The sequence below is a fragment of the Nicotiana attenuata genome, unplaced genomic scaffold, assembly GCF_001879085.1.
Source record: "Nicotiana attenuata strain UT unplaced genomic scaffold, NIATTr2, whole genome shotgun sequence".
Classification (NCBI taxonomy): domain Eukaryota; kingdom Viridiplantae; phylum Streptophyta; class Magnoliopsida; order Solanales; family Solanaceae; genus Nicotiana; species Nicotiana attenuata.
Genome location: NW_017670510.1, coordinates 142,239 through 169,767, shown reverse-complemented (window position 1 = coordinate 169,767; position 27,529 = coordinate 142,239). Strand labels below are relative to the sequence as shown.

Genomic DNA, 27,529 nt, shown 5'->3' with positions numbered 1-27,529 from the left:
AAGGGCAGCCTCTAATGCCTTGAGGGGAAGTTTTGGAAGCTCTGAAAATTTCCTCCACTTTCACAAGTCTTCATTAGCTCCAATCTGAATTTCAAATTAAAATTTCTCTAGATCTAGATCTTCAAAAAACCAAAAACCCAAAAAACAGGAGAAAATAGCTGAAAACTCAAAAAAATACTGTGCTATTAGGATTTCGGATTCAATTTCAAGTTGTAGGGTTGGAGTTAGCATTAGTTAGCTTAAAATTTGATTGCTGAAGTTTGTTAAAGGGTTCTGAAGTGAATTCAAGTAGAAACCAGTTCATTTGGTCGATTTTTGGGTCTGTCTGCTGGTACTTCATTGCTGGGATTTCAAAAAAAATTCAAAGTGACTGCTGTGATTGTTCTGAAGCTGTAAATTTGCTAGTTGACCCTGCTAACTGTTTGTTCTGCCGCTGATCCTCCTCTCATCCTGTTTAATTTCAATTGCCAGGTACATACTTTCGAATTCACATGATGTAGCTTGAATTGAAGTTGGAATACAAGTGTTCATCAGATCTCTGTTCGTTGGATGTTTTTTGTTGTTTGTAGTTAAATAGATGTTAGTTAGTTATTTGGCTTGTATTACATGAATAATAACACATAGACTGTATAATTAGGATTATTTTTAAATTGATTTGGACTGTGTTGGACTGTTGATGGACTGTATTGGACTGTTCTAATTGGCTTATACAAATTGCTGGATTTAGTCTGTATTAATACAGTTATTAGTATAACTCTACAATAAGTCAGGATCATTCAGAGTTTGGTAGGCATTGAATCATAGCTATGTTGAAACAGTTGGAATTTGTATGAGCATTGAGTGTAATATTGACTAAACATCAGTCAAATGGCTTGAAACGGTTTGAACTTGTATGAACATTAAGTGTAATATTAACTAAAGGGTTCGGAACTTAGGTTGCTTCAGGTCTACAAATTTGTTGTTAGCCATGATGTGTTTACAGTTAATTCAGCTATTATTTCCATTTGAGTACCAAAAATGAATGAATTTGAGCCTCAATCACAGTAGGTCCACTCTTCACATTTTCGTTTGGATCACAGTAGTATTTCCGTATAAACACCTCAATCGTCTACTTTCTCCTAATATCTGCATAAGTTTTTGCCAATCAGGTGTAAATTAATAAGAAATTTAGAAAGGTTAATCCAGCAATCGTTGAACCAATTAGAATTAAATTTTCCCTTCTTTATGGTCATCAGTCATTGGACACGTTTGGGCCTCAGTAGCACTAAGGCATGGCCCAATTCCAGTCTTACCCAGCTCATTAATTGGGCCTGTGTTGAGGCCCAGAGCTTGCAACAGCTGAACAAACCAACAGATTGTGTTTATTTTATATTGGGCCAGGTTCAAGATTCGAAGGCCTGAATGAGCATTGAATCAGAGATTAATTTTGACAACATGGGGCTTGGGACTTCAGGTTAAGTAGCATACTTGAATTAAGAGGTTCGCCTCTTGTTCAAATGTGGACTTGAACCGGAGCCCAAATTCCTTGTTCACTTTAAATAATAGCAACTGATAAAATTGATTAATTAGGATTTTTTAGAGACATTCCATACTAGAAAACAATAGTCTTTCTAGAATGGCCCTTAAATAAAAATGAGACGAGCCTCGCCGCACAAAACATATAAATTGCGGGGCCCTCATTAAATGCTTTATTGAAAATATTTTAGAAATTCGGGACGTGCCATTTAGTGAATTTTCATGGCCTCCCGTAAAGTTAACAAGACACTAGCCACTTTAGGCGCGCTTTTAACAATTTTACCTTCTTAAATACGGGTGTGCATTTCATGCGACCTAAATCCAAATCCCAAAACGTTGAATAAGAGGTGTCAAGGATCCGGGTGCATTTCATGTGACGTGATCCAAAAATACGCTCTTAAACGACGTTCACTTTCATAAAAACTAATTAAAAGCGGTTAAACAATTCTAAAATTGCAATAGGATAACATGTATTAAAATCAGACTTTAGCCAAATATAGCAGTTGAGCGACCGTGCTAGAACCACGGAACTCGGGAGTGCCTAACCCCTTCTTCCGGGTTAACAGAATTCCTTACCCGGATTTCTGGTTCGCGACTGTTAATACAGAGTCAAACCCTTTCCTCGATTCGGGATTCAAACCGGTGACTTGGGACACCATAAATCTCCCAAGTGGCGACTCTGGATCTCTTAATAAACAAATCCCGTTTCGATTGTCCTTTAATTGGAAAAACTCCTTTTTGTTATACCCTTTCGGGGGTGTAGTAAGCGGAAAAAGGAGGTGTGACAGCGACTCTTCAATTCAAAAACCCAATTCCCAAAAGGGAACGAGTTGTCTTCCTAAATGTCATAAACCCAATTTTGCAAAGAAAAAAGGGGGCATCGACAAAGCCCAGTCGGGTTCTTGTGTGTGTGGTTTCTCGGTCTTCTTTGTATGAATGCGTTATAGAGAGTCAGTATGACGACCCCTATTTGCTTGTCCTTAAGTACACGGTACAACATGGCGATGCCAAGGAGGTTTCTATCGAATATGACGGGGTGTTGTAGATGCAGGGCCGGATATGTGTGCCTAATGTGGATGGGTTGCATGAGTTGATCCTTGAAGAGGCCCACAGTTCGCGGTATTCCATTCATCCGGTTGCCGCTAAGATGTATCAAGTTTTGAGACATCATTATTGGTGGAGGAGAATGAAGAAAGATATAGTGGAGTATGTGTCTTGGTGCTTGAACTGCCAGCAGGTGAAGTACGAGCATTAGAGGTCGGGCAGTTTGCTTTAGAGACTTGCGATTCTTGAGTGGAATTGGGAGCGTATTACCATGGATGCCGTTGTTAGGCTCCCACAAACTTTGAAGAAATTTGACACAGTATGGATGATTGTGGATAGGCTGACCAAGTCGACTCATTTTATTTCGGTAGTGACTGCCTATTCTTTGGACCAGCTGGCTTAGATCTATATTCGTGTGATTGTTCATCTCCATGGTGTGCCGGTGTCCATTATCTTCAATCGAGGCACGCCGTTTACATCGCATTTCTGGAGTGCCGTGCAATATGAGTTATGCATACGGGTTGAGTTGAATACAACATTCTGCCCCCAGACGGACAGGCAGTCTAAGCGCCCCATTCAGATCTTGGAGAATATGCTACATGCATGTGTTATGAATTTCAGGGGGTTCATGGGATCAGTTCCTACCGTTTGCCTACAACAACAGTTACCAATCTAGTATTCAGATGGTACCTTTTGAGGCCTTATTTGGGAGATGGTGTCGTTATCCAGTTGGTTTGTTTGAGCTGGGAGAGGCTAGGTTGGTGGGCACTGATTTGGTTCGGGATGCCTTTGAGAAGGTCAAGTTGATTCAGGATCGCTTTGTACAACACAATCTAGGAAGAAGAGTTGTGCTGATCGGAGGACTTGTGATGTAGCATTTGGTAGGAGAGAGGTTTTTGCTCCTGGTTTCACACATGAAGGATGTGATGAGGTTCGGGAAGAAGGGCAAGTTCAGCCTTATGTATATTGGTCCTTTTGAGATCCTTGAGAGAGTTGGTGAGGTGGCCTAAAAACTTGCATTGCCACCTGGGTTATCGGCAGTTCATCGGGTGTTCCATGTTTCCAGGCTTCGAAAGTATTATGGTGATCCATCACATATATGAGATTTCAGCTCAGTCCAATTTGACAAGGAATTGACCTATATTAAGGAGCCGGTGGCCATCTTGGACAAGCAGACCCGAAAGTTGAAATCAAAGAACATTGCTTCAGTGAAGGTCCGATGGAGGGGTCATCCGCTCGAGGAGGTGACCTGGGTGACCAAGCACGACATGCGGTGTCGTTATCTTCAGCTTTTTGTCACATCAGGTATCTCCTTATGCACGTTCGAGGATGAAGGTTTGTTTTAAGAGGGGAGAATGTAACGACCCAATCGGTTGTTTTGTGTATTTGTGCCCCGTTTCCCCTTTTAATGCTTGACACATGTATACTTATAGTTTTATGACTTGCGGGGTTGGTTAATTTTGTTCCGGAAAGGTTTTGGGTTGATTTGGACCCTTTGGTACTTGGTTTAGAAGCCTAAGTTAAAAATGCCGAGCAAGGTTTGAATTTTGGGACAACGACCCTGGAATATTATTTTGATGGCTCTGATAGATTCTATCGTGATTTTGGACTTGGGCGTATGCCCATAATCGAATTCGGAGGTCCCTAGGTTAAATTGAATTGTTTTCCCGAACGTTGGAAATTTAAGGTGTAGAAGTTTTCCCAAGTTTGATTGTAGGTTGACTTTTTGGCTATTAGGTTAGGAATTTAATTTTGGGACTTGGAATAGGTCAGGTTTGCTATTCAGAACTAGTCTGCAAAATTTGATGTCATTTGGAGTTGATTTGATAGGATTTAGAAGCTTGGTTGCAATCTAGAGAATGCTTGAACTTTTCTTTGAAATTCATGCGCTTTGTTGTCTGATTCATAGTTTTAGATGTTATTTTTTGTGTTTTGTTGCGCGAGCAAGAATATAAGATGTTTTTAGACTTGTGCGGATGTTTGGTTTGGAGCACCGAGGGCTCGGGTGAGTTTCGAACGTATTTCAGAAAGGTTTGGACTCAAATACAGGTTGTTGGTGTGCTAGTGTTGCAGTTGTCGCAATTGCGAGTACCAGTATCGCAATTGCGAACATGACAGGGGGGCTCCCTTTTTGCATTTGCGAAGTCTAGGCTTAGGTGGGTTAGTTCGCATTTGCGATAAATTGATCGCATTTACCAGGAGGACAGACTTCGTATTTGCGAAGTCGGCGTTGCATTTGCGACATCTCCTGGGCTTGTCAGTAGCCGCAATTGCGAGACTTTCTTTGCAATTGTGAGGACATCTACAACTGAACAAAAGGCTGTAAAGTCGGGATTTCATCTTATATCTCTTATTTTAGAACCCTAGAGTTGGTGGGAGACGACTCAGAGAGGGAATTTTCATCTACAACCATTGGGTAAGTAGTTTTAATCAATTTCCAACTATGTTTCATGATTATATAAGATATTTAACATCAAATTTATGAGAATCAAAGAGAGATTTTAGGAATTTTTGTCTATGTTTTAAAAAATATAAATTTGGGTTTTGGAGAGTAGATTTAGACTCGGATTTGAAAACTAAACCATATCTAGACTCATGGGGTTATGGGTAGTAGGAATCTATCCTTGGACCTGAGTTTCGCCTGGCCCGTCCCGGGGTTGACTTTTGTTTACTTTTGGTGGATTGTGTAAGGATCATATCTTTATCAATCGTAATTGATTTTCATTGCATTGTTTGATGTTACTAAGTCATTTTTTGTTAGATTTGAGCTTTGCAGAGGCGAATTTTAAGAGAATGCTATTTTTGAGTGTTGATTTGGCCTATTTGAGGTAAATATCTTGCCTAACTTTGTGTGGAGGAACTACCCCTTAGGATTGTGGTTGATTCTATTATTTGTACTATGTGGAAGACGTGTACACGGGCTATATATGGTGTTTTGACCGGTTTAAACTATTAGACTTCTTCCATGTAGTTAATTGAATTTGTTATAACATGTTATATCTTTCATTGTTAAACTTACCCTCATATGCTCTATCTAATGTTATATCTTTCATTATTAAATTTATCCAGACCCCACTTTGTGGGATTTTATTGGGTCATTGTTGTTGTATGCTCTATCTAATGTTGTTAGCACTTGTTCTACCTTTTATTGTTGTAATTGCTCTTATATGCGTTAGTTAGAGTTGTTACCTCTCTTATTGTCTTGTTACCTCTTTTATTGTTGAATTACTCTTACTTGAAGTTGTTATTTCGTGGGAATATCTTCTTGATGGGTTATTGATGTTGAAGTTGTCAAAGCCATTATCACATTGAGGTTGAAGTTGATGAGATATCTTTCCTTGTTGAGTATTCCCCATTCATTTTGTTATTATTGAGACTCTTGTACACATTGTGGTTGAGCCATAGAATTTTCATTATGGTAACATTGGTAATGCCGATTTTGGCAAGTGTTGTGACATATGGGCACGTGTGGTGCGAGTTGATTATTGTGCTGTGATATTGATACGCATGCGGTGGTATATGGATAGGGATTGATACACATGTAGTGAGATTAGGTGGGATTTATATGCGTGTTGCTAGTAAGAGAATTACTTGAAGCCACACAGTGAGATAAGGGGGCTAAAAGTCGTGTAGCTATTTCTAGAAAATATTTTTAAAAATAAATGCAAGGCTCATGCGGTGATATAAGAAAAGATTGTGATTGTGACATATGAAATGAGATTGTGAGGTGTGACACCTCATTTTTTTATTTGTGTTGTATTCTACGTAAAAGAGGCTTGTTCGTTGAATAGTTTTGTTATCTCTTCATTTGCCTTACTTGTATTTGTCCGTATTTATTTCTTGTTGTTCTTATCACGTGTTCACTCCTTGTTGCCTCTATTGCTTTAACTTCCGTTGTTAGCTTAGTTTATTGAACTGCTTTATTGTCATTCATTTCCTCACTTTCCATTATTTGACTATACTATATTCTGTTCAGTTTTCTAGTCCTATTAGGTGTCTTGACCTGGCCTCATCACTACTTTACCGAGGTTAGGCTTGATACTTATTGGGTATCGTTGTTGTGTACTCATGCTACAGTTCTGCACATTCTTGTGCAAATCTATGTACTTCTATTCGTGTCGGACGCCAGTGATTGTTCAGTCATTTCTAGAGACTTCAAGGTATACCTGCTCGATGCTCGCAGGTCTCGGAATCACCTTCCGTTATTTCCTTTACTGATGTTTATCCTATTCCCATACAATGCTTTATTAGAGATTTTAGTACATTTTATAGAGCTTATGACTCAGTTCCACCGGTTTTCGGGATTTGGTTACAGATGTTCCGTTTTAGAGTTATTATGAATTTTATTGGTTTATTTTATTATCTTAATATGTTATTTCTATTAAGCTATCAGTGAATTTTAGGCTTACTAGTCTTAGAGACTAGGTGCCATCACGACATCCTAAGGTGGGAATTTGGGGTTGTGACATTCCTTACCCAAGTCATAACTAGCCCCTAAGCTTGCCTTATTCTAGGAACTACAATAACACATGCCCATATGATCTGGTCGTTGATGGTAGACTCCCCCACTTAGCTCAAATCCATAATCACATCATCCGAGAATCTATAATAACTGCTCTTTTTAACTACCATGACCTTGCATTTTTACTTAGCTAAATTTCTCATAAGCTCATGCAACACCAGTCATAACACATTCTAAACTATCCGCCAAATGCATACTTATCCTTAGGATAGTCATGCCATCTTCCTCAAGCGATCCAAACTCGTTGAAGTACATACATTCCACTGAATGGAAGATAACTCTTCATAAGAACCCCTGAAGAGCTCATAAAACCTCGAACCCTCTCACAAGAGATAGCCTACCTATTTATCCCCGATGCAACCTCCTTCTGTAACACATCCATGGTTGCAACCTTTATGTAATCAATTGATCCTCCTGAGTCTACACTCGTCCACAAGATATAAGAATCAATTCCACCCTAATCATGAATAGGTCCAGCGATACATCAATACGTTAAGACTGCATTACACCCGAAGATAATGATCAAGCTCCCATGTTTTCCTTGCATCTCATGCAAATCTTTCTCGCTACCTCAAAACCCTCTAGGTATAGCCCTTAGACATATAACATGTATTACAAAGCTGTCTCGTAACTATGCCACTTCACTTTGGGAATATCTTCTCCACTTCATTTCAAGGTTGTAGAAGTGCCCACTTAAATGTAAACAACCACTAGGGAAGACATAATTATTTTACCTCTAACCGTACCATCACTCCCACTTCTAGGGACATTATCGGACAAAAGAGTCCAAAATCACATACTCACTTACCTGAGTCCCCCGAGCCAAAGTTGCGGTCCATACCTAGCTGCAAGTCCTTTAGACTCCTACCCTCACATCACAAGAAAGTATCTCATACCTCCTCTGCGACATCATCAGAATCCACCGGTGCCCAACTAATATCGAGTTCTCAACATTCAATACAAATAAATAGAAAGGAATTGAAGATCTAGACTTCAAGATGAAAAAACGTCGCACAACTAGGAGAGAAATAAAGAAAGGTTTCCTAGCTGTCCTATAGCCTCTTGAAGATGAGTATAGACATTATTATATTGATCCACAAGACTCTACTAGACATTTACTCATGACTCGTAGAACCTATGAACCAAGAGCTCTGATACCAACTTGTCATGACCCAAAATCCTACAAAGTTGTGATGACACCAAAACCAACCCGCTAGCTAAGCCAACTACATATAACATAGCTGAAACTGAAAATCATCAATAGATAATAAAATAACAATAATACAAAATTTATTAAAAATATCCCCAAGGACTGATAGTAAATCTCATGAGCCGCTAAAATTAATAAGTACAATGTTGGTGTTAACAAAATGCATTATCTGTTTGGAGTTTATATAAACTATACTACAATGAACAATTGGTAGCTTGTAATAGGAACGCCGGCACATCTTCAATGATGGCCTTCGACTTCCACAACAGCTCAACTTCAAAATTTGCACATTAGGTGCAGAAGTGCAGTATGAGTATAACTGACCGCAAGTACTCAATAAGTATCAAGATTAAACTCAACGAAGTAGTGGCAAAGTTTAGACGAAAGATACTCTATATAACCTCTACATCTCATAAGCATATACAATAACGGAGAAATAGCCAAGAAACAACATATATCAATAATAAGGTGTACAATCAAAGAAAAAGGTAATAGGCATATTTTTTTCAAGTAACCAGATCGAAGCATACATAAATGCACCAAATCTGCATATAAAGGAAATTTGCACAAGTAGTTTCAAGTCAAATACTTCTACATGAATGTAGAGTGTCCATGCATGATAACGACCCAATTACACATCAATTCTCAAATAACATTTATAGGAATACTCCTATATGAGTCTGAGATGCTTATGCATAATGACGATCTAACTTGTAGGTCAGTACGACACTCTCCAAGTATTCCGAAATCCATTAATATGTCCTATGCATATGTAAAATACATGAATATGCGTATGTCGATGATATTCATGAATGTCTCTACATGCGTCCGGGATGTCAATGCATACTTCAAGACTTAATCATAACCAATATCCAGCATATCCCATTTGCTCTAACATGTTGCAGTACATTCACGTGCTCCTACACGTTACGTATATCACATGCGCTCACATGGCCCAATAGTTATCTAACTCCAAGGGATGGATCCATACAGAGCCAACACAAAAATCAGTCGTGATATAACATATCAACATAATATGGTTATGACGTGCAACATGTCTAATTATAATACTCTAATAAATCTTTACATATAAATCGTGTGCCATAACAACTCAATCCGCTCATATGTCTCAATGTGCCAAAGTATCTCATAGTACCATAACTAATCCGCATAGAATGGACCTTCTGTAACACCATGCAAATTCGGGCTAGGTTTGAAATCATTAAATTTCTTATGGTTAGACACGAATTATGGTAACTGATATGTATTCCTATGTGAAAAGTTGAGTTCCAAGCGTGCGCTAAGTATGCAAAAAGGATTAGAGTCGAAAAGAATAAAAAAGAGCAAAGTTTGAAAATCAGGGAAAACATGATGGGATGCGGACTGCACATGAGACATACATTTCTTCTTCTTCTTCCTTTCCATGGCAAGGAATTTTTTGGGACTTTAACTTCTTCTCAATTTCGTCTTCAGTGGGTGCTAGCAATTTCTTCCGATTCGTTACCAGCGGGTGCTAACCAAATTCAGTTCTGGGACTTTAACTTCTTCAGATGCGTTACGGATGCTAGCAATTTCTTCTTCAGCGATCTTTCTCGTTTTCTTCTTCTTCTTTCTCTCATCGCTGCTTATGGAATCATGGTCGGAATCCGATGGGTCGTCAGAAAATCGTCGACTAAAATAGGTCGTCTGAAGTTTGGGGTTGAGCAATTTGAAGATTCTGTTAACTTTTTTTTAAGAGCATTTCAATGTATCTCGCTGTATTTCTATGTATTTCATTATATTCACTATCTTTTTTTTCATTGTAATTCAATGTATCTCGTTGTATTTCATGTATTTCATTGTATTCAGTGTCTTTTTTTCTCATTGTATTTCAATGTATCCCGCTGTATTCTATGTATTTCATTGTATTCACTGTCTCGTTATATGCCATGAATGTATTCATAAGTTTTTTATAATTAATATAATTTATGTATTCAGATGTATTATATAATTTCTCTGAAGATTGCTATGTTTATGGGGTATTTTTCGGTTGAGAATCTTTTTTATAACTGAAAAATACAAAATTTGTGTGTTATAATTGAGTTTGTTGAGTTATATTAGGAGTCTGTTATGTTAATTGATTCACTTTCCATTTTAAAAACAGTTTAATCCCCTATTTCACGCCGTGAATACAGTCGAATACAATAATCAATCCAGCTGTAATTCCATATTTTACTCCATGAATACAGTCGAATACATTCGAATACAACAACTGATTAGCAGGACTTCCCTGATTCATGCATATTTTTGCTACTGTATTCATGAATACAATAACTTAAATACATCAAATACATCTTATAACCACAGAAAAGGTATTTATAATCCGTAATATAACAAATGGTATCTATAGATGACTAATTACTACTAAAAGATAGTGCTTTATGAAAATTTCTCTATATTTCAAGGTCTCAGGAGTTTGCATACTATGACCACTTACGGGTCGCATGTTGGACATAGGGACTCTCTGTGGTATCATAGGTAAAAGCACCAAAAGTATTGAAAATTTAAAATATCTAAACTTGGCATACAGAGGCCATACATGGGCGACAATTTCAATATACGAGCCGTATATTCAATATACAAGATATATACAAAATGTATATCGGAGGTATATCAAATGTATATACACCACTGTAGGCTTAACAAGTTGACGTACGACCAACATACGGACCGTATGTCCAACATACACACCGTATGTTGTGGCCGCGCGTCAAAATTGATAGTAATATATAAATACAAGAATTTTCGGGATTTCAGATCCTATTTCGTTTTGGCCAACTTTTTCAGGAGAAAAATACCCTAGAGTTTCCCCAAATAATACAAGGTGAGTTCCTACTCGATTCCATTGATTATTACATCAAACTAACAATGATTAACACCAATTCTTCTTCCAAATTCCTAAATTATTGAGAATTCCAACAAAGGGCAATTAAGGTGGAATTTTTTGACTCTCTTCAACGGTAAGAACTTTAACCTTTCTTAGCAATTATAATTGATTGGGAAAGGTGAATGGGAGATTCTCATCATCAATTTCGTTTTGGTATTGATCTAAAAAAATCATGATGAACGTAGTTCTGGGTATGAAAATCTAGTTTTTGGGAAAAGAGATAGAAATCTAGAATTTTGATAAAGTATTCATCTTTATCACTCCCCTTTATGTAGGGTAACTGCTCGAGCATTAGAGATTTCGTTTGAATTAATTTGGCAGGATTTAAGGTATGTCTCCTTGAACCTACTTTTTCATTACAAAGGTGTATGAATATATGATACATGCTATTCATGGGTTATTGAACTTGAATTAACATAACGCTTATGAACGTTCATACCATGAAAGTTTCGGAGAGGGTAGTGGAAGGGAGGGTAAGAAGGGCAGTGTCTATATCAGAGAACCAATTTGGGTTCATGCCGGGTCGTTCTACTACGGAAGCTATTGGTGGAACAGTACAGGGATAGGAAGAGGGATTTACATGGTGTTTATGACCTAGAGAAGGCGTACGAAAAGATCCCTAGGGACGTTCATTGGAGATGCCTGGAGGTGAAAGGTGGGCGATAAAAGATATGTACGATAGAGCTAAGACTCGGGTTAGGACTATGAGAGGGGACTTAGAGCCTTTCCCGGTGGTTATGGGGTTACATAAAGGATCTGCGCTCGGTACGTTCTTATTTGCTCTGGCGTTGGACGTACTGACACACCATATTCAAGGGGAGGTGCCATGGTATATGATGTTCGCTGACGATATAGTTGATTGATGAGACGCGAGGCGGCGTTAACGAGAGACTAGAGGTATGGAGGCAGACTCTGGAGTCCAAAGGTTTCAAGACCAAGACGGAATATTTGGAGTGTAAGTTTAGTGACGTGTCGGGGGAAGCGGACGTGGAAGTGCGGATCGATTCACAAGTCATCCCTAAGAGAGAGGGTTTCAAATACCTAGGGTCTATTATCCAGGGAGATGGGGAGATCGACGGGGATGTCACGCACCGTATCGGGGTGGGGGTGGATGAAATGGAGGTTAGCGTATGGAGTCCTGTGTGGCAAGAATATGCCACCGAAACTTAAAAGTAAGTTCTATAGAGCGGTTAGACCAGCCATGTTGTATGGGGCTGAGTGTTGGCCAGTCAAGATTTCACATATCCAGAAGATGAAAGTAGCAGAAATGAGGATGTTGAGATGGATGTACGGGCACACTAGGATGGATACGACTAGGAATAAGGACATTCGGGAGAAGGTGCGCATGGCTCCTTTGGATGACAAGATGCGGGAAGCGAGGCTTAGATGGTTCGGGCACGTGCAGAGGAGGAGCCTAGATGCTCCGGTTAGGAGGTGTGAGCGGTTGTTCCTGGCGAGTACGAGAGGAGTTAGAGGGCGGCCTAAGAAGTATTGGGGTGAGGGGATCAGGCAGGACATGGCGTGACTTCAGATTTCCGAGGATATGGCCCTTGATAGGAATGTATGGAGGACGAGCATTAGGGTTGTAGGCTAGGGGGCAGTCGAGCGTTTCTCCTCATTATGCCGGCTAGTCTGATAGTGTTTTGTCTAGGAGTGCTAGCGGTTTTGTTTGTGTTTCACATTTTTAATGTCTTTCACATTTTGGCCTTTCTATTTATTTATTATCTTTTACGATGCTGATTCTATTTATCAGGTTTCTGTTATTTTTACGGATCTATTGTCTCTAAGTCGAGGGTCTCCCATAAACAGCCTCCTATCCCTTCGGGGTAGGGGTAAGGTCTGCGTACACTCTACCCTCCTCAGACCCCACTAGTGGGATCCTACTGGGTTGTTGTTGTTTGTTGTTGCTTATGAATGTGATTTGCTTGAATCGAAACGTATCTTCCAACTATTGATATTTGTATGATTTTGTGAACTAAAGCACGAATTCTCGAGATTTACTTGATAAAGAAATAATGAACATGAACGAATCAGCTACTATACCATGATTAATAAAAAGACACACATGATAAACACAAAACTTGTTTGGACTTGTATGGGAAATCTGTTTGGGCCTGTATGGGCGATTTACTTGGGCCTGTATGGATAATGGAATTGAGCCTTGGTTGGCAATGGTACCAGACCTGTATCGGCAAAGACGCGAGCCTTGATTGACGGCTATTTATCCAGTCATGTATGGGCAACGACATGAGCCTTGATTGGCAGCGATTTATTTGGGCATGTATGGGCATGATATGATATCTGAACATGATGAATTGGAAGCCTAGTATCTCATTATCGTTGATTTTTGCTGAGCACTTGATTTACTGCACTTATTTGTTTCATTATTACTGTTTCATTCTATACTCTGTACTTACTTTATTTATATGAGAACTTGCTCCTTGACATTCACTAAGCACGAGTAGTACTTGGACATACTACTATTGTTTTTGATGCTATGTTAGGCAACAAAGTAGAGCAGGTACAGGCAGATCGAGTGGGCTAGGAGTACTTGTTGCTTTCAAGTTGTTGGTGAACCCACATCCTTGTTCGTGGGGCTCCTATGAGTCATTTACTAATTCTTAATAGTTTCACGTTGTGTCCTGAGTAATATTTTTTTTCTTATAAGCTCCATTAACAATGGTCATACTGTGAGAAGTATTGTGCAAGTCATTGCTTAACTTGTTTTCAAGATTTTTGAATTATTAAATTTAACTAAGATTAATGTATTTAGACGTAATTTTATTATGCTTAATGTTTAATGATTTTTCAACTAAATAAGGGGCAAGTGTCGTAACATCCATCTTATAAGGTGCTTTCGGTGCGGTTCCTTAGCATCAGATGCCTATTGCGCCAACGTCGGATTTGGGGGGTAACAAGCTTGGTAACAGAGCTCTAGGATTAGAAGTAACCTTGGATTGTATGTGGAGCTGTTTCTACCGAGGTACTCTTGATGCAGACTGGCCAACTATATTGATGAACGACTCCAGGACATTATAGGTGTTTCCTACTCTTATATTGTACTGTAGAGCTTGAACTTCTCTTTAAGATCATTTTGACATATTCGTTACTCATGCCTCGCAAAAATATCATAGACTTGTGATGCAGCTGCTAAACAAGTTAACATTGGTACTATGAAGTGCACATTGGTTGTAATGTATAGTGTGATGGATGATGCAAAGTCGCTTGGAAGTCAATAGTAGGTGTTTGGTGTATATATGATGATTGTAGGGTGTGGTTGTTGATGTTTCTGACACATGTATAAGGAAAATGGCCTTGTCCTAATTACAGGTGAAGTTTTGCCGAAATCTTGGTATACCTTAAGATGGATAAGGTTTCCAAAGCGATAGTCACACCCTCAACCAAGAAAAAAAGGGGATGTAGTAGCTAAAAGATGAGATAGTGTTGGGTAGAAGTATGTAGCTGAGTGCCGTTGATTTGTTAGGTGAAGAATGAGATAGCTACGTCCTTAGGTATTGACAAAGAGGTAATGAGATTTGGGGATATTTCGTAGCAGCAAGTACAGAGAAGCCTTGGACAAGAGTGGGTTGCTTTAGTGCTGAGCACCCTCCACTTCCAACCAAGAGGTTGTGAGTTCGAGTCACCCCAAGAGCAAGGTGGGATTTCTTTGAGGGAGGGATGTCGAGGGTCTATTGGAAACAGCTTCTCTATCCTAGGGTGGGGGTAAGGTTTGCGTACACACTACCTTCACCAGACCCCACTAATGGGATTATAGTTGGTGGTTGTTGTTATTGTTTGTAAGTACAGAGAAGCCTATTTGAGTGTTACATTCAAAATTTAAGGTATTAACACGTATATTCTTTCCTTCTTGCCTTACTTATTAGTTACTCCCTCCGTTCCAATTTATGTGAACCTGTTTGAATGGGCACGGAATCTAAGAAAAAATGAAAACTTGTGGAATTTGTGGTCTTAAACAAGTCAAATAGGGGCACAGAGTATTTGTGTGGTTATAAAAACTTCTCATTAAGGGTAGAATTGTAAGTTTAAGCTAAATTGTCTCCAAATTTAGAAAGAGGTCATTCTTTTTGGAACGGACCAAAAAGAAAATAGGTTCACGTAAACTGCAACGCAGGGAGTACCTTTTGGAAAATCTAATACTGGAGTATATTTTATTTGTCAAATGAGGACCATAGAATTTTTTAGTAGTAAGCTCCTCATCATTCTATTTTGAGACCAACTCAAGAACTTTGCACTGTATTCTATTTTGGACCTTGCTCATAACGTGAGATTAGTGGTGGTGGTTACTTATATTATATTATTTGTTTTATTACGATACGTGGTGAGGCTTTGGTTATAGTATAGCACTATAGCTTAATTTATGATATGCACTTACCAAGATAGAACCCAACCGACGCATTGGTGCAAGTATATTTTAATGTAATGAATTTTATCATACTGTGCTTAGATATTATTAGACCAAATGAGTTTTAATTAGAAAATTTTCAAATGTTGTAAAGAAGTTATAAGACTTGAGAGTATATTCGAAACTAGGGCGAAATATTATGATGGTATGTCATTGTAGTGTTGATTATAAAGAAGATCAAGCATAAGGCATGAGCAAGAGGATAAAGTAGTCAGGAATTGAAAAGGGGATGACTCCTTTATGTTCTCAAGGTAAAATATATATAAAAAAATGAGGAACATTTTTGGGGGTTATAGAATTATGAATTAACTTAGTTCACAATGGGGAATCTTAGTCTAAAGAAGGGGATAATAACTTGAAGCAAGGTAACTTAAGCATTTCAGGAGATATGGAGGATACAAGAACTTAAATCAATAATCAAATATGATATATGTGAAGGTGTGAGTATGGTATATGTGAGTTTTTGATGAATAAGTGAATGAAGGTTAAGGCATTAGATGAAGATGAAACCTTAAGAGTTACAAAAGTAGGATGCTATGCCTTGAGGAGGTATAGTGTTATAAAATGAGATGCTAAGCTTTTAAATACTGTGGGTGTCTAAATTAGTATTCGGGAGTTGCAATAAGTGGGAAAACACTAAGTAAATTTTAATGGTGGTCTTAGAGCCCGTTTGGCCAATAGTCTAGGAGGTTAAAAGTAATTTTTTGGGTCAAAAAAGTACTTTTTGAAAAATTTAAGGTGCTTGGCTAAAATGAAAAAGTATTTTTGAGCAGCAACAGAAGCAGAAAAAACAGAAGCAGAGAAGCTAAAAATTCTAGCTTCTTCCAAAAAGCAGAAGCAGAAGCAGAAAGTTAATTTATTCAAGATAAAAGTAACCTTACAGTAAATTTATATTTTTTAAATTATCCCTCATTAGTTTAATTTTTCTTTTCTTTTTCCTTTTCTTTTTTATTTTATTTCTGCTATACATTTATTCTCTTTTTTATTTTAATTACATTTTTATTCTCTTTCTCCTATTCCTAATAGTAGATTTTAAATTTATATTGAATGATGTATTTTGACATATTTAAATTATCGTAGCATCAAGAGTTGACTTTATTCATCAAGGAAGCTCTCTCTTTCATGTAGGTCATTGTGGATCCCAAACTCCTCCTCCTCTACTCTCTGTTAGCATATCNAACTATATTATATTAATGAGAATTTTTAATTTATAATTTTACTTTACATTTTATATTTTAATGGAATTTTTTTCTAAAAAATGTTTAAGTTTATTTTTCTTTTCTAAATAACACTAATCGCAAATTGAACCTTTACTGTCCTTTTTCATAATTTGATAATTAAAATTTTTTAAAAGATTGGCCAAACACAATGAGCTTGCAAAAAGCACTACTCAAACAAATCGGCCAAACACAGATTGATTATTTTGCAAAAGTACTTTTTCATAAAGCACTTTTGAATAAAAGCGCTTTTCAAAATAAGTAGTTTTTGGCAGCTTGGCCAACGAGCTCTTAAGATCCAAGTTGAAATGTGATAGAACAAGGATTAAATAAATTTTGCATCTTAAGGGTGACAAAAATATTGTAGGTAAGTAATGAAATCGAGGAACATGCTTATATCAAGTTATGAATATTAATGTATTTGGTTTAAGGCCAAATTATGCAACAAATATATATATATATATATATATATATATAAAATTGGATATACAATTAGGGGAATATTAATAATTTTAATATTGTTAGTTATTAAAAGTAGATATCATTAATTATTACTTAAGTTTAAAAAAAAAAAAAAAAAAAAAAAAAAAAAAAGAGGACAAGCTTGCAAAAGGCTTAATAACTTAAACCAATTAGAATTAAAAAGGCCTCGAGGCTTAAAAGCCTTATACGAACAAACAGACTTCTGTTCATTCACACAAAGGCGGAAGGCTATAAAGCCTTATTTCAAATATTCTGTTCACCCGGCAAGCACAAAGGCTACGGAGCTTACACACGCAGGTAACGAAAATTTTAGGGTTATTTACAAATAACTAATCCTATAGTAGTAGTAGGTAAGAATTGGATAGTTAATTCCATTCTTTCTCTATATAAACATTAAATTCCATGTTTAGGTGTGAAACTTTGAATTTAATTAAAATGCACTGGTTGTTGTAGAATCAATTTTTTGACGGGTATAAATTGGACTGGGGCCTACGCATTGGCTCGAGGAGTTTTGAGGTGAGTTGATATAACTCTTTACTAAAGTGGTTTAACTCACATAAGCACACATACAAGGTATTTGATGAATTGCTTAAAAGAGTTAATATGTACTTAATTGGAGCGAGTGAGTACCTATTAACTTAGAATTGTTCTAGCTAAAGTTTAGATGATTAATTATGATATATGTGCATAAATTTTCAGATTTTGTGTTATTGTTATATGCCATTTTCATATTGAAAAATTCATGAAGAAGCAAGAATCTTTAGAAATACTTTCGAATGTTTATTTCATTCTTATGCCATGCTTTATACTTAAGGATACCAGTATGTGTATGTATAGGATGTTTCATAAAAGATTTAGACTTGAAAAGTCACAAGAAGAAATTTTAGAAAGAAAAAAATTTTGGGAGTATCCTCTATTCTGAGAAGGGGTAATTGTCCAGGCCGAGGATCCTGACCAAGGCCTTGACTTCCTGAAACTACTTGTGCCAAAGTAGGGAGCACAAGAGCCAAGGGTCTCGTTGCTGAGAATTTACTTAGCCAGGCTAAGGTATGATACATGAGCGCTGAGAACCATGAAGCAAGTGGAACCTCGTGGATTGGGCCTATTCGATCAGGTTCGGATCGAACCCGTGCCGATCACACGATGACTAAGACATAAATAAGTCAGGATAGTTGGAACTCCCGAAGTATAAAGTGAAGTATTTTTTTTATAAGAAAGGAAAAGAAAACAATTTCTTTTGGAATATTCATAAACTGCTATTATGCAATTATTCTAGAATTGTTCTTAGAAGCTTTATATTTTCTATGCATTTAGAATCTTTGCTCGTAATATATATTGTATTAAAGTTTCGTCCATGTGCCAGCCCTAGCCTGTCTTGCTCTTCCAATTCCATTTCGAGAGTCATCATAGCTCTTTTGGACTTATACATGCAGCACCCTTTTGTCTTTTGGCATAGACCTTCTTCCTCCTTGGGAGGCAAAGGCAATGTCAGGGAGTCCGACTCTTCAATCGAAAAAAAGACGGTCGTGTGCAAGTCATCTAGGAAAATACAAGCTTAACATTTTCTTGAATGTGGCTTGAATTGCGTGCAGATGTTGGCTGTTGTTGTTGCTGTGTTCGATGGTTGCTGGATTTGAATGTGGGCCTGCGTCTCTGCTGTAGCTGCCTCTTGTTCATGGTAGCCTTAGATTTATAAAACTCTGTTTATCTACCTTTCAAACAGAAGATGTATTTACTTGATATCAGCTTTGTAAACTCTATTCTTAGAACTCATGATTTGTACTACCAATCCTTGGGAAATGTATAAGTTTTAGATAATTTCGTTTATTAAATTGTTTTATTAATTAATTGGAAAATGGATAATTGTTAATCGGCTTAACTAGCAGGTTGGGTTAGGTTCCATCACGACTAGTCGGATTTTGGTAGCAAGCTTATTGAGAAAGCTATATCTGGTCGAGAATTGTTGGCAAGATACATTAACTCCCTAATTGCACTAAGATATGATATTTCGGCACCAAGAAGCTCTTCATCATTTTCATGAGGTTGGAATAGATCTTTATTTATATCAAGTGATCTTACAACCATTGGGCTACTCAATGGATGTGCTTTATCCATATAGAATCGCTTTACGATCTTCTTGGTGTATGTTGATTGATGGACAAAAATTTCAACTTTCATATACTCAATTTGTAGACCAATACAAAATCTCATCTTTCTAAGATCTTTTATTTCAAATTCTTTTCAAATAATCTACTAATAGTGGAAGCTCCCCAGGAGTTCCAAACATATTTAAATCATCAACATATACATCGATTCTCACAAATTAAAATCCAGATCTTTTTATATAGACACAATGACAAATTGGATCATTCATATACTCTTCTTTCAATAGTTACTCACTCACACTATTATACCACATCTGCCCTGATTGTTTCAATCCGTATAAGGATTTCTAAAGCTTTATTGAGCACGTTTCTTGAAACTTTTATATGCTTCGAGCACTTTAAAGCCTTCAGGGATTTTCATAAAAATTTCATTGTCTAATAAGCCATAAAAATAGGCTGTGACAACATCCATTAGACGCATATCAAGTTTCTCATGCACAGCCAGATTTATAAGATACCTCAATGTGATAGCATCCACCATAGGAGAATATGTCTCCATGTAATCAAAGCCAGGTCTTTGCGAATATTCTTGTGCCACAAGTCACGCTTTACATCTAACGACTTCATATTTATCATTCTGTTTTCGCAAAAAAACCCATTTGTACCCTACTGGCTTTATACCTTCAGGTGTTCGAACTATAGGTCCGAAGAATTCACGTTTTCCAAGTGAAGTTAATTCTGCTTGGATAGCGTCTTTCCATTTTGGCCAATCATTTTTCTATCTACATTTATCAACAGATTTTGGTTCAAGATCCTCATCTTGTTGCATTATTCAGTAGCAACATTATAAGCAAAAACGTTATATATAACCATATTATTTCGGGTTCCATCTTTTTCCCGTTGAGACATGTAACGACCCGACCGGTCGTTTTGAGTCCTAGCACTCCGTTCAGCAGTCGGAGGCCATGAACAGCTTCATTTCAGGTATTATGACTTGTACGCGTGGTCGGAATTGAATTTCTGGAAGTCCAGAGTTGATTTGGGAAGAGAATTCTTATTTCGGAAGCTTAAAGTTGGGAGAATGAACTAAGATTGAGATTTTGAGTAAACAACCTCGGAATCAGGATTTGAAGGTTCCAGCAGGTTCGTATGATGATTTCGGACTTGGGCGTATGCCCGGTTCGGGTTTTGGATAACCCGGGAGCGTTTTGGCGCCTATTGTGGAAGTTAGCATTTTAGAAGGAATTTCATAAGTTTTGTTCGAAGTGCATTTCAGAGTTATCGATGTCCGTTTGAAATTCCGAGATTGGGAGTATTTTTGTATGGTGATTCTGGAGTTGGGGGCGCGATCAGAAGTGAATTCGGAGGTCCGTAGGTCATTTTGAAGCTATTTGGCTAAAGATAGAAATTTGAAGGTTTTTGGGAAGTTTGACCGGAAGTTAACTTTTTGATATGGGGGTCGGAATCCAATTCCGAAAGTTGGAGTAGGTCCGTAATGTCAAATATGATTAGTGTGCAAAATTTGAGGTCAATCGGACGTGATTTGATAGGTTTAAACATCGGAAATAGAAGTTGGAAAGTTCAAAGTTCATAAAGCTTGAGTCGGGGTGTAATTCATGGTTTTAGCGTTGTTTGTTATGATTTGAGGCCTCGAGCAAGTCCGTATTGTGTTTTGGGACTGGTTGGGGTCCCGGGGGGCCTCGGGTGGATTCCGGGTGGCTAACGGATCGAATCCGGAGTTTGAAGAAGTGCTGAGGCAGCTGGTATCTGGTACTTCCGCTTCTGCGGAAATGGGACCGCAGAAGCGGCCCGCAGAAGCGAGGAAGAAGCCGCAGAAGCGGACGAGGGCGAGGGCAGCCAGGACAGCAGAAGCGGCCCTTGATCCGCTGATGTGGAACCGCAGAAGCGGTTGGCTCATCGCAGAAGCGAAAATGGGCTTGAGCCCAGGGACCGCAGAAGCGGAATATTTTCCGCAAAAGCGGGACCGCGGAAGCGGGATTATTTCCGCAGAAGCGAAAATCCCTGGAGGCAGAAGGTTAATTTAAAGTCGGGGATTGGCCATTTCTCTCATATTTCTCATGGCTTGGGGCGATTTTGGAGAGCTTCAATGAAAGGATTTTCGTCGTCAATGTCAAGGTAAGTTATCCCCATCACTTTTGTGTTGAATATATCAATTATGTATGGATTTAAGTATGAAGATTAGTGTAAATTTGGGGTTTTGGTTGAAAACCTAGGAAATTAGAAATCTTGGATTTTGATTACGATTTTGAGTATGAAATTAAGAGAAAATCATATATTTGAGTTCCTAAGGTCATGGGTAACCTTTGTCTTCGAGAAATTTTGGATTCCGGGCACGTAGGCCCGAGGGCATTTTGGTTATTTCACTAAGCAGAGTTGGGAATTGGTATAATTTGCATTGTTAACAAGTAATTGAGAGTATTCTCATTAGTTTGTCGTTAATTGGCTAGTTTTGGAGCAATGTGCGCTGGTTCAAGCCTTCGGAAGAATGTAGAATGCAGGTTATGAGTCTTCGGAGCGAGGTGAGTCTCCTTTCTAATCTTGTGAGGGGGAATTTACCCCATAGGTGAAGTAATTGATTATGTGCTCCTATTTGTGGGGGCTACGTACGCACGAGGTGACGAGAGTCCGTGCGTAGCTACTATTATGCTATTGTCCGGGTAGTTAGGACCCAAAAGCATGTTGGACGTGGATTAATTGTGAACCCATCGGTAGCTCGAATTGTTTAACTCACATCAAATTAGTAAGTAAATTTCTAAAAGGATTAAACTTCATTTTCTTAAATTGTTAAAGGAGAATTGGTTTTATTTGAATTAATATTCCCCCGATAAGTTCTTATTTGACTGATTGAGCATGTATTTTATGTGTGCCTGCGTCGCATGGATGATTCGCGAGCAGGATATGTGTTTATTTATGGAACGGGCCGAACGTCTCAGTGAGAATAGATGCATCTATGGTTCGTGCCGCTCGACCCTCGGCAGTGCACAATTTACATTTCCGTTGGAGCGGGCCGTCGACCTCGGCATGATTTGCGCGTGTTTATCTGTTACTTGAAATTGTAAATGTGGAATTGGTCCTACGTGGCTTGATATAAACTGATATGATAATAAAGAACAAACTTTAGAAGCCCTGGATTTATTGTTGAAGGTGTTTACCTGTTTTTCTGGCTTCACAATCAGAACTTCTATACAAATCCATGATTTTCCCCGCACTTATAGAACATTGCTAATTGAAGTGAGTGTCGGAGTTGGCCATCTCGTCTCTAACCCTTCGGGATTAGGCGGGATACTCACTGAGTACACGTTGATTACGTACTCATACTACACTTCTGTGCATTTTTGTTGCACAGGTATATATACTTCTAGCAGCCTATTGGGCGTAGCAGCACGGACGACTCTGGGACTAGGTGAGCTGCATTGTTCGAGACGACCCGCAGCCAATGTAGTTCCTTTCAGTATTTTATTATTTATTCCCTGTCCACTGTATTTCGGACAGATGTTGTATTTTACTTTCCTTATCGATAGTTGCTCATGTACTTGTGACACCGGGTTTCTGGGATGAGTTTCAACGGATTTGTACTAATTGTTGTTATTTAAATTTGAATTCAAGTAGTGAACTTTCATTTATGAAAATGAAAGGAAAAACCTTAGATTTTCAAAAGTATTAAAAGAGGAATTAATTGATAATCTGGTTGGCTGGCCTGACAGAGGTGTCCGGCGCCACCACGACCCTTAGTGGATTTTGGGTCGTGACAAGACATAACATATTTAGATCTCTTCATTCTCATTATTTTCAGGTACCTGGACCTCACCTGAGGTCTTATCATTTGTTATGTCTCGGGGCTCTTCTTGAGCCACTACCTCCGTATTATGATCACTTTGATTATTTGCTCCTTTTCTTTTTTCGGGATTTTTTATACTTAGAACCGATTGGTATACCATGTTTCAAGCGTGGCTTAAACTCATTTGCTTTAATTGATTGTCCTGCCAGGATATCAACTTGAATTGGAGAATTAGTAGCTGGAATATGTGACTTAGTCAATCTTGGTAGGTCACTCAATGCATCTGGCAGTTGATTTGCAATATTTTGCAAATGAATTATCTTTTGAACCTTTTGTTCACATTGATTTGTTCGAGGATCTAAATGAGATAGTGATAACGCATTCCAATCTATCTCCTTTATCAGCTGATTATTTTCTCCCCCTAATAGTGGGTATATTGATTCATCAAAATGACAATCATAAAATCTTGACGTAAATAAATCTCCAGTCATAGGCTCTAGATATTTTATAATAGAAGGAGAATTCTATCAATATATATCCCCAACCTTCTTTGGGGACCCATCTTTGTTCATTGTGGTGGAGCAATTGGAATATATACCGCACAACCAAAGATTCTGAGATGGAAAATATTTGGCTCCTGACCAAAAGTTAATTGCAATGGAGAGACTTTATGATAACTTGTAGGCCTTATCCGCACAAGTGCTGCTGCATGCAAAATAGCATGACCCCATATTGAAATGAGAAGTTTTGTTCTTATAACCATTGGTCTAGCAATTAATAATTGGAGGCGTTTGATCAATGATTCCGCTAGATCATTTTGTGTATGAACACGAGCAACCAGATGTTCAACTGTTATCCTAGTTGATATACAATAATCAGTAAAGTCCTAGGATGTAAACTCACCAGCATTATTAATACGGATTGTCTTAATTGCATAATTTGGAAATTGTGCTCTTAGCTTTATTATTTGAGCCAACAATCTCGCAAATGCCATTGCGAATTGATAATAAGCACACACGTGACCATCTTGTAGATGCACCTACCAAAATCATACAATATATGAATGGTCCACATGGAGGGTGAATGGACCCACATATATCATCCTGTATGCGTTCTAGAAATGCAGAGGATTCCATCCTAACTTTAATCGTTGATGGTCTAATAATTAATTTGCCTTGAGAACATGCAGCACAAGAGAATTCCTTAAATCGAAGAATCTTTTAGTTCTTCATTGAATGTCCATGTAAATTCTCAATTATTTTACGCATCATAGTAGAACCAGGATGACCCAACCGGTCATGCCAAATAATAAAATTTTCTTGATTAGTAAACTTCTCGTTAACTATGGCATGTGTTTCAATCCTGCTACTACTTGTATAATATAAGACGGAGGAAAGAGCAGGTAACATTTCAAGTACATATTTCTTACCCGACATTATTTTAGTAATATAAAGATATGCAATCTTTTCATCATTTGTAGTCTCAATATGGTAGCCATTTTGGCGAATATCTTTGAAACTTAATAAGCTTCTTTGAGATTTGCTACAATATAGTACTTCATCAATAGTTAAATTTGTTCCTCCTAATAGTAATAAATTGGCTTTTTCTAGAACCTCCAATTACTCTTGTACTACCAAATATTGTATTAATATTGGCTTCTTTCGTTACCAAATAAGAGAAATACCTTTTATCTCTTAAAATAGTGTGGGTTGTGGCACTATCCACAAGACATATATCATCTTTATTAATCTTGAGTCCAAATAAAAACTGAAAATTTTCATATTCTTCATACAAAATCAAAAAATACACCATAAGAAATATGAAATACTAACAAAAAAAGAACATTAAGAAATACATTAGGAATGTAGAAACTAGCGACACATGATGAATCATTAAAATACACTTAAGAAAAATAAACTAGTTGCAAACATAAACTGAAAAACGACAACTTTTATTATAGCTTCATTTTTCACTAAGATGATTTGTTCTTTAGTCAATATCCTCAAAGAAGTCTCCAGCTTCTAAATGAGTAATATTTGTAAGGCCTCCAAAATCATCATCTTTATATGCAAGATGTGCCTCAGAATCGTATTTGTTTGAGGGACCTACTTAATCATCATTATTTTGAAAGATCAAGTATGCCTCCACATTATTTTCTTTCTTCCTGAGGGAGGATTGATAAAGTTTGACAAAATGATCTGGCGTACGACAAATGCATGCCCACTGACCTTTCATACCACATGGTGACACATATTAATTTTACCTTTTGAAGGATTAATTTGAGAATCCTTATTGTTCTCTTGTTTATTTCTACCATAATGACGATAATTGTTTCGTCCCCTGCCACGTCCACATCTACGGCCATATCCACGATCACGGTAATTATTTTATTTTCTTTCCGACTTATCATATACCGCTACAACATTCACTTTTGGAAATGGAGCCGACCCAGTGGGACGGGCTTCATGATTTTTCATTAATGGAGTATTATTCTGCTCTGTCACAAGTAGGCATGTGCTTAACTCAGAATATTTCTTAAAATCTTTTTCACGGTATTGCTGTTGAAGAACCACATTTGAAGCATGAAAAGTACAAATATTTTTTCTAATAAGTCCTCATCTGTGATAGTGTCTCGACATAATTTAATAGAGAACTTACTTTAAAGATAGCAGAATTATACTCAGTTATAGTTTTAAATCCTTGCAACCTTAAATGTATCCACTCATGTCGAGCCTTCGGTAATACCGAAAGTTTTAGGTGGTTATATCAATCTTTCAAATTAATCCATAATTCAAGTGGATCTTTTACAGTTAAATATTCAGTTTTTAATCCTTCATGTAGATGATGACGAAGAAAAATCATGACATTCGCTTTATCCTGATTTGATGCTTTATTTCCTTGTATAATAGTATTCCCAAAACCTTTAGCATCAGTGTGAATTTCAGCATCAAGGACCCATGACAAATAATTCTTCCCGGTGATGTCAAGTGCCATAAATTCAAGTTTCGATAAATTTGACATGGCCAAAGCTATAAAAGAAAATAAATGAGTTAGAAATAACAATCATTTTTAGTGAAGAAGTTTCATTTGTAAATTTTGTAATAAGAACCGAAACTTTTGCTTCAAAAATACCTCAAAACATAAATGTCAATAGCAGCTATAGGAAAGACAAATTTATACCTATCATCATATCACTAAAAGAAATCACATTTTTGTCCATACATGCAGAAGTTATTGCCATATAAAAAAATTGTGAGTAAAGTTTTCTATCAGTATTTCAAGACCAATTATATATGTACTTTTTAATATTATTTTCTCAACACATATCTAAAAGAAATTTTGCTAGATGTCATTATTGAAATTAATTCATTTTTACGGGGGTCTGGGGTATTTAAAATCACAACAAATTACACCAAGTGCTAGTAAATCTTAAGCCAAATTCTCACACAAAGAAAATAACTACACTTCCTTTCTTTCTGTTTTCTCCGGTATAAACATAAGGAAACTTATAAAAATTTTCCAATGTGTCACTTAACATCATATGCTATGAATCTGCAGGTGCTAATGCTTGTGTCATATATTATTATTATTATTATTATTATTATTTATGATACAAGAATTAGATCTATAACATACTTGAAGGAGAAAGTCGAACTCGGTACAAGATAATTAAAGAGTTGTGCTGATAACACGTTATAAAATAATAATAATTTAATAAAATATAAATAAGTAACAAAGATAGAAAGAAGGAATATTTCACTTCTTTTGGTGTGTTTTTTAATTGCCATTTACACAGCCTTTTATAGGCATAACATTTGAGAATTTACCATGGTAAAATAGTGCTCCATCCATAAGTTATAAACTATTCATAACAAAATACATCTTCTCTTACTTTTATCATTTTCCCTTCTCCTTGGTTGATGCAACTTGCATGGAAAATTTTATAAAATTTTCAATTAGAATTTTTCTCCACGATCGGTTCACTCTTTCCCAATGTGATGTCAAATCCTCAAAGTCAATTAAAGCTCTCTCACGAAAGTAAGTAGGTAGAACCGCTCTCTTTAAATTTGCATTTGTCAGCAAGAGACCAATGAAATCAAGAATCCATGTGTACTTTCCTCTCTCGCAAAGCAATCAAAGCTGACAGATTTAAATGGGTCCCATTTACCTCCCTGCTGACTGCCTCAACACTCAATCCATTTATCAACACGTGTGCTTTTAGATCCTCACGCTGTCCCGAATTAACCAAACACTATCACTGCTTTTCAGTTACAGATTTTCTTTT

The 27,529-nt window shown here is 37.3% G+C and overlaps 1 long non-coding RNA gene across 6 annotated transcripts; it reads left to right on the top strand.

Annotated features, from left to right (window-relative positions):
- Nucleotides 1-11,021: 11,021 nt before the first annotated feature.
- LOC109240397 lies at nucleotides 11,022-22,841 on the top strand. 6 transcript variants are annotated; one of them, XR_002070060.1, is made up of 3 exons: nucleotides 11,022-11,290; nucleotides 11,493-11,546; nucleotides 22,813-22,841. It is a non-coding gene; the product is annotated as an uncharacterized LOC109240397 (long non-coding RNA). The 6 variants fall into 6 exon arrangements; XR_002070059.1 differs by lacking the exon at nucleotides 22,813-22,841 and adding an exon at nucleotides 18,933-18,967; XR_002070058.1 differs by lacking the exon at nucleotides 22,813-22,841 and adding an exon at nucleotides 13,683-14,326.
- Nucleotides 22,842-27,529: the final 4,688 nt, after the last annotated feature.